Below are 8137 nucleotides of genomic sequence, written 5' to 3'. Positions count from 1 at the left end.
GACTGTCATACAGAGTGAGGTAAGTCAGAAAGAGAAAAACAAATAGCATACATTAAGATATATATGTGGAATCTGAAAAAGTTGGTATAGATTATCTTATTTACAAAGCAGAAATAGAGACACAGACGTAGAGAACAAATGTATGTATACCAAGGGGGAAAGTGTTGGGATGGGATGGATTGGGAGAGATTGGGATTGACATATATACACTACTGATACTACGTATAAAATAGCTAACTAATGAGAACCTACTGTGTAGCACAGGGAACTCTACTCAATGCTCTGTGGTGACCTAAATGAGAAAGAAATGAAAAAAAGAGTGGATATATGTATACATATAGCTGATTCACTTGGCTGTACACTATGAACTAACACAATATTGTAAAGCAACTATACTCCAATATAAAATGTATTTCTATAAAAAAAACAATTAAAAATTGAAATTAGAAAAAAAAAAGATTTACCTATTATTCCATGTGCTTTCTGTCTAAAAATCACCAGTTGGTTAGGCACTTGTGTGCAGAAAACAATTCTGATTAACTTAGAAAAAGGAGGGCAAAGTTACTGGAAGAATTTGGTAGGGCACAAATAAAGGAAAGCAGTGTAATCAGGCAATACAGAGGACAGGACACAAGGCATCTTCTAGGACCAAGGCAGCCGAACTGATTGGACTTTTCAGGCCACTATTATTGGGATAAATGAGTTCCAAACATTTTGTTATTCTCATCATGCTGCTCAAGATTCAAATTCCCAACAGGAAGCGTCTGATTGGCCTAGTGAGTCACATTCCTTTTAATTAGAAAAGGGTAGAAGCAAGAGAGCATGAGAAACAAAGGGTAGTTTTCCAAAGGGTAGTTTTCCTTCATTTCATTGCCAATGAAGAGGAGATAGATGATGAACAGTCAAAAGCAATAGATATCAAATCAAAATTCCATTTCCTTATATTCATCCCCATATTACTATGAGCAATACTGCTTTAAAAATATGCAATATTTAGAGGACGCGTCGTCGCCCCTGTGTGCCCAGTTCTGTTTGTTTCTCCGCGATGTTTCCGAGGTTCTCGCCTCCCTTTGTGCTCCGGAGGCCCAGAGGTATCGGCAGCCGCCATCGTGCAAAATAGTATCCAAAGATATTTGGCACTAACAGCGTGATCTATAGCAAGAAAGATGGGCAGTCTGTTCCAACCCGTGAGATTTCCAAGGAGACAAAGAGCCAACACAGTGTAAAGGAGAATACGTAAACAGACTTAGTAAATATTCTTAAGGGAATGAAAGTTGAATTAAGCACAGTAAATGTACAAACAACAAAGCCACCCAAAAGAAGACAACTTAAAAGTCTGGAGGCTTCAATTGGCAGACTTCAGAAAGCTCTAGAAGGTGCCCCCCAAAAGAGAAGTGAGTCCCGGAGCCCGGAGTTGGTGGCAGCTGCATCCGCGATTGCAGACTCTCTCCCTTTTGACAAGCAGATGACCAAGTCGGAGCTGCTCAAGCAGCTCCAGCAGCGCGAGGAAGACTCGAGGGCACAGAAGGATGGAGAGAGACCTAACATTAGTTTCACTAACATCATATCAGATATGAAAGTTGCCAGATCTGCCACAGCTAGAGTTAGCCCAAGACCAGTGCATCAGATTCAGTTTGATGAAGGGACTGATGATTTGTTTGGCCAAGAGAAGGCTGCTGATCTGAGAAAAAGTTTTAGGAAAAATATATTCAAGGGGAAGAGGCTTAATATTTTTGAGCTTAAGGCAGTTACTGAAGAGGCACCTGAAACAGAGGCAGCACCTCCTCTTTGGGATGTAGAATTTTCTAAGCAGTTAGCGGCAGTCAGTGAACAACCCTTTCAGAATGGTTTTGAAGAGATGATCCAGTTGACAAAAGAGGGGAAATTGTGAGAGTTCCCAACTAACAACGAAGCAGGTTTTGATGATGATGGTTCAGAATTTCATGAACATATATTTCTGGATAAATACCTGGAGGATTTTCCAAAACAAGGACCAATTCGCCACTTCATGGAGTTGATGACCTGTGGCCTTTCCAAAAACCCATATCTGAGTGTTAAACAGAAGGTTGAACATATAGAGCGGTTTAGAAATTATTTTAATGAAAAATGGGACATTCTAAAAGAAAGCGGCATACAGTTCAATTGAAGACCATGGAAATTTTTATTTCAAGCTGTTGGAGATTCATATTATAATTTAAAAATTTTACTAGAAAAAAAATCCAATATTTAAAAGTTCAAGCTTAAATATCATCACACAACAACTACATCCATTAACAAACTATTGCACAATTCCTTTAATGAAAAATCCACTGAATTGCATTACAAATATAATTCTATTAATAAATATAACTTCACAAACATGCTCTAGTGGTCCATCAGTTTTGTAGAAAAGAATGTATAACTCTACTGTGCTTGGAACCTTCAGCATCTCTTTTATTTTCAATAGTATTATGTTACCTTTTAAAATACAATTCAGTGGAAATTTAAGTTGCCAATCAGACTCTGCTCTTCTAGAAGAGTTGATAAAGCATAAAAGAAACTTATGCTTGCTAAGGAGAGGTCTAGAGCTCTCTTCTCCCTAGTGCTTACTACTGGTAATAGAAGTTCTTTTGGAAACACATTATTTCAAAATTGTGTAGCTTGTTTCCTCTACACTTCCTTCAAAATACTTTTCTAGTTTTGCTGAGTATACTTTTTAATTTTTTTTTTTTTTTTTTTTACTTATAAGACACCTGAGAATATTTTGAAATAATTGGATACAAAAGTTGACTGTATGGGGACTTCCCTGGTGGTCCAGTGGTTAAGACTCCATGTTTCCACTGCAGGAGCCGCAGGTTCTATCCCTGGTCTGGGAACTAAGATCCACATGCCCTGTGGTGTGGCCAAAGAAAAAAGAAGTTGACTGTATGAACATATCTATTCCCAGAGCATCTTGTACAGTTTTCTATCTATAAATGCTATGGTTTTTCATTAGATGATTGTAGGATTTAAGTACATTTACAAGCAATATTTAATATAAAATATATTAGAAGGTTTAGAGAGATATTTATTAAGAGAAAAGTAGATTATAGTTGTCTCCCAGAAAGACAAAGAGCTTGAATTAATCTTCGAAAAAAAACATAGATTTCAGATCAAATGAGAAGTTTTCTTTTAAGAAATAAGGTTAAAATGGCTTTTCTAACAACACAATGTTCATGTGATAGATGAATGTATCATTTACTAAAAAAAGATATTAAAAAAGGGCTTATCCCAAAAGATTTATTTCTTTGATCTGGCTAATCAAATGAAAATAAGAAGGAGTTTGTATATGTAGACTGCAGACAAGAAACTTCTCAAAGGGCTGACTCAAACATCTAGTTTGACCATCATCATAAACCTTCAAAGTAAGTAGAGGTATAATAACATTTGATAAATGAGAAATGAAGGCTAAGAGGACCTTTACTTTTATACTAGTTAGTTTGGAATTATCTACCTGCTGAGGATGATCAGAAATGCTTGATAAAATGTAAAAAATATCCTGAGAGCATACAAGATTGTGAAACATTCTTAGAATAAGATCCAAGAGGAAATGGAAATTCAGAGAAATAAAACTGAGAAGCATTTTTTCTAGGGGATTTTTTTAACTGAGTAAAGGAAAGTAAATGCCTGAGAAGTGTATCAGAGGTATCAACAGCCTTGTAGGGCTTGGATGAAAAAATGTACATTGGGTTCTTAAAAGCTACATCCCCAAATTATGGTTTAATTGGAAGAAGTTCAGACTTAGTGGCTGTAAAGCAATTTCAAATCATTTCAAAACCCAGAGTTGAATGAATTGATTTAGATTGCCGTTGTCTCCAGGCACCTTGCAAGAGGAAAAGTAAATCCTATTTTCTACAAAAGAATTGCTACAAATAATTTTTCAACTAAATGCCTGATTTACAATGCAAAAATAAGTTACACAGAAAGGAGAGAAAACCAGCAGAAAAATAAAATAAAATAAATAAAATAAAATAACAAAGGCACCAAAAAACATTCCAGAAAAAAAAATTACCATGAAGACAAGATGATTAACAAAGTTGACAAAATTTACACATATAGAATGACATACCCCAAAATTGGTAAATAATCTTTTTTCATACCAAGCACACACAGAACGTTTACAAAAAAATGACTATATACTGATTTTGTTGGAAGCCCCCAACACCACCTCCAGGTTTGATAATTTACAAGGACTCACAGAACTCAGTATATGGTTGTACTCATGGCTATGATTTATTACAGCAATAGATACTGTTCTGGGCTTAAAATCATGCCTCTCCCACCCTTTCCCGAATTCATATATGGAAGTCCTAACCCCCAGTACCTCAGTATGGGACTGTATTTGGAGACAGAGCCTTTGAAAGGTGATTAAGTTAAAATGAGGCCATTAGAATGGGTCTTAATCCAATATGACTGGTGTCTTTATAAGTGGAGATTTGGGCACACAGAGAGACGCCAGGGGCACATGAACAGAGAAATAACCATGTGAAGAGGCAGAAAATGGGTGGCCATCTGCAACCCAGGGAGAGAGGCCCCAGGAGGAACCACTCCTATCAACATGTCAATCCAGAACTTCAAGAAAGTAAATTTCTGTTGTTTAAGCCACTGCTGTCTGTGGTATTTTGTTACACAGCTCTGGTAAACAAATACAGATACCAAGAAAATCAGCAAAGGGAAAAGCCACATGTAGTAAAATGTCAAGGAAATCAGGCATAAGGTTCCAAAAGTCCTCTCCCTGTAGACATAATTTCTCTAGCAGTGAGTTATGACAACATGTGTAAAACGCTGTCACTAGTCTCATTAAAGACTCAGTGGCCAAGGGTTTTATTGGGAGTTTGTTATGCATGCACCCTCTGGCTATCACGTATCAAAATTACAGACTCCAAGAAGGAAAGCAGGTGTTCAGTATAAGACATATTGTGTATAAACAATTTAGGCCCAGCGAGCCACTCTTACCAGTTCTGGGGATGACTGGAACCCCCTTGAAACCTAAGTTAACAGACCCCAGCCCAGGGCCAGCCTTGCAAGCAGGCTTTACTAAGGATAGCAGTTTCAGCCCTGTTATTTCAACTTTTTTCTGCATGGTCCACCTCTTGCCCTCTGGTCAAGGCATATGTACAACAAAATTATTATCAGGAGAACTCACCAAATTGCAGTGTTATCTCAGTGATAACCTTTAGGGGTCATGAATTTATTCAGTTAAAACAAATCCCATTTACCATAAAAGTTTATCTTAAAAAACAAGTGCCTTCCTCCTTACCCTTTTTTCCCTGGCCCACGGCATCAATTTAGGCACAGCAGAATTCTGGTCGGTAAGTTCAAGTGGACCTGAATGCCTTCCAGGGGTAAGGCAGTGTCTTGACAGGGTGCACACATTAAAAAGTATAATCCCAGAAGGCACATGCAGGACATTATAATATAATAAAGAATTTATCATTGTTAGGGACCCGCAAACAGGATCTACATTAATTAGGTAGTATAAGTTAATAGAGCCCTTGATGTGGTCTCCTACCCTGGGGCCTATTGCCCTAGGATTCTAAGTCCCGTCCACTTAATTCAGTTCAGCTCTTGGTTTCAAATGAACAGCCTGAGACAGTCAATTCCAAATAGTTTTGCTTGTCCCTGACACCAGTTCATCCTCATGGCAAATGTGAATGGCATCTGGAGGTGTTCTGCGTGGAAAGTGCTGAGGCCACCCCCTGCTGTCTCAGAGACAGGTGTGATCATAGGCCCAGCAGTAAGATTGATTCAAAATGCTCACAGCAGCTTCGAAAGTCAACACTGGGGATTTTTCTCTTTGCTTTGGTAGGCGGAAAAAGCTTCCAGGAACAGTTTTGAAAAATAAAGATCATTAATCCCCTCTTCATTCCCCATGTCTGCCCAGGTACCGGGGTTTTGTTTTTACTCTGTTAGTAAAAAGTAAGTGTATCTCATTCAGCAATCATAACTTTATACTTTTTCAATTATCCCTACTGTCACCCAAATCATTCATATAGAAGAGTTGTATGCAAGAGAGTCCAAGCTTTCTCTCCAGTTAAAAAAAGACAAAATAAAACAAAAACAAACAAACAAAACACAAGTCTTGTATACAACTTAATCAGAAAGACACCTCATGTTTAGAAATTAGAACAAAATCCTGAGTTTTCAAAAATTTTTGAAATGAGTTTGTACACCCTCCTTCCCTTTCATTCTCATCATTCATCTAGTGAGCAACCTACCAAACACAATTCCTTTTTCTGGAAATAGCTGCATTTAGGAATAAAAGTGCTTACTGAGTTGCGGCACCAGGAGAAAGTTGAGGGAAGTAGGCTCAAGCTATCTGTTTACGACTGCAAGCTATAACAAATCAGGAAAGCCAAACACAGGTCAACAGCAGTTAACATTCCCCAGTGGGTCAAGAGTCTCATCTGTCGGACATGGGTGGAGGGTTCACCAACCCCATGATGTGTCCTCTTCCCAACTTTCAGCCTTTGGCAGAGATCACAAGTTAGGAATGCAATCAGTCTCAGAAATATAAATTTGGTCCAGAGCTCAGATAGTTCCATCAGAGAATAAGCCCTTTTCTGTGGGCATTTGTATGTGACACAGATGGTTCAGTCAGCATCAAGGATATTTTCATAGTTTATGATCCCACAGAGGGAGATCCTAAACCTGCAGCAATCTTGGAATCTGAGTTCTGTTTATTACAAAACTATGCCTGCCTCATTTTAATATAGCACATGCTGAGGCCAAAACAGCCCATACCAGGCAATATTAGGTTTTAGCTTGGAGTTAGATCCAGGTAATGAGTATCTGAATTCAGATTCTAAAAAAGTCAGTGGCTTTTCATTAGCAGCAGCAAAGCCAAAATTCAATAGGACCAGACAGCTGTATTCCAACTCCAAGTGTCAAGCAAAGATTTCCTGAGCTTTTTTTGTCTTGTAAGTCTGAGTGTCCAAACTGATCCACTCAAAAATATGCACATTAGGCTAGAAAAGTATCTGCCTCTAAGGGTCTGATATTATTTTATAAGAGCTCATAAGCAATTAAAAACTGTTTTTACAGCATCAAAATTGTATCTCCATCTGGAGATTGACTCTCTGTTCATGTATATCCCTTTATTCAGGGGCTCTAATAATAGGCAAAAATCAGAATCAGAAACATCAGTTACAAAGGCATATTTTTAAAATACTTCAAGAATCTCAATTCCAACCAACCCACTCATGATAAAAAGCAAGGAATCTGTATCCTAAGAGCACATTTCTTTGCAGCTTTCCCTGACTGTGATGTTCCCTCTAGGATTTGTGAAATTACAAACATTTACAAAAATTTTATTATATATGCAGATGCAATAATCACAAAGTACAAAACCAATTAAAAATCTCTTTTTATACTATTGTAAATTTATTATAACTTCTATCAGTAAATTCCACATTTACAGGTTTAAGTTCACAGTTTCTGGGGGAGCTCCAGCTTCAATGCACAGCGGGGGCAGGAGGTCTGCAGCAGCTGAAGAAGCAGTTAGGATGAAGAAATGGCAAGAGTATTTTTTCTTTTATCCCCCGTCTGGTTTATCTAGAGCTTTGGTCCAATTCTGGTAACTGATTTAATCTTTTTCTCCCACTTGGAGGAGAGAAAATATAAACTTTTAACATTTCTGGGCTATCTAAAGCTCACATTTGGGAACGTTTGGTCTCTTTGTTTCTCCTTCCACTGGGAAGAGAGACAACAACCGAAGACATTACCGGACTGCATTCTTTTCTCCTCACTGTAGTTGGATTAGCAAAAATAGCTAGAGAATCCAGCAAGCTGATTCTCCTGGAGTAGATAAATCATTTTTAAATTCCATATGTAACTTTTACCTTTCACGATAGACAGCAATTCAGCTTCTCTTTCATACCATGGCTAACTTATAGACACCCAACAAGTGGAGGCTTATCCTTCTCCACCCTTTGAACTTGCCTTTTCCCAAACAATGTTTTTGCCATATTTCAGTGGGTCAAGGTCATGCTAGCACATCCCACTTCTAACACCAACTATGTCAGGGGAGGACTCACAGGAATCAGTACAATCTTACTCATGACTATGATTTATTACAGCAAAAGGATACAAAGCAAAATTAACAGAGGGAAAATGTGAA

The 8137-nt window shown here is 37.9% G+C and overlaps 1 pseudogene across 1 annotated transcript; it reads left to right on the top strand.

The window, feature by feature from the left end:
• The first annotated feature begins 1138 nt into the window (after positions 1 to 1138).
• On the top strand, positions 1139 to 4895 carry LOC309631452 (small ribosomal subunit protein mS31 pseudogene; annotated as a pseudogene). The gene has a single exon. The product of its transcript is annotated as a small ribosomal subunit protein mS31 pseudogene (transcript).
• Positions 4896 to 8137: the final 3242 nt, after the last annotated feature.

Source organism: Balaenoptera borealis (genome assembly GCF_965194805.1).
Source record: "Balaenoptera borealis genome assembly, chromosome: 6".
Classification (NCBI taxonomy): domain Eukaryota; kingdom Metazoa; phylum Chordata; class Mammalia; order Artiodactyla; family Balaenopteridae; genus Balaenoptera; species Balaenoptera borealis.
The sequence above is the reverse complement of the archived record's forward strand: the minus strand, read 5'-3'. Positions and strand labels throughout refer to the sequence as shown.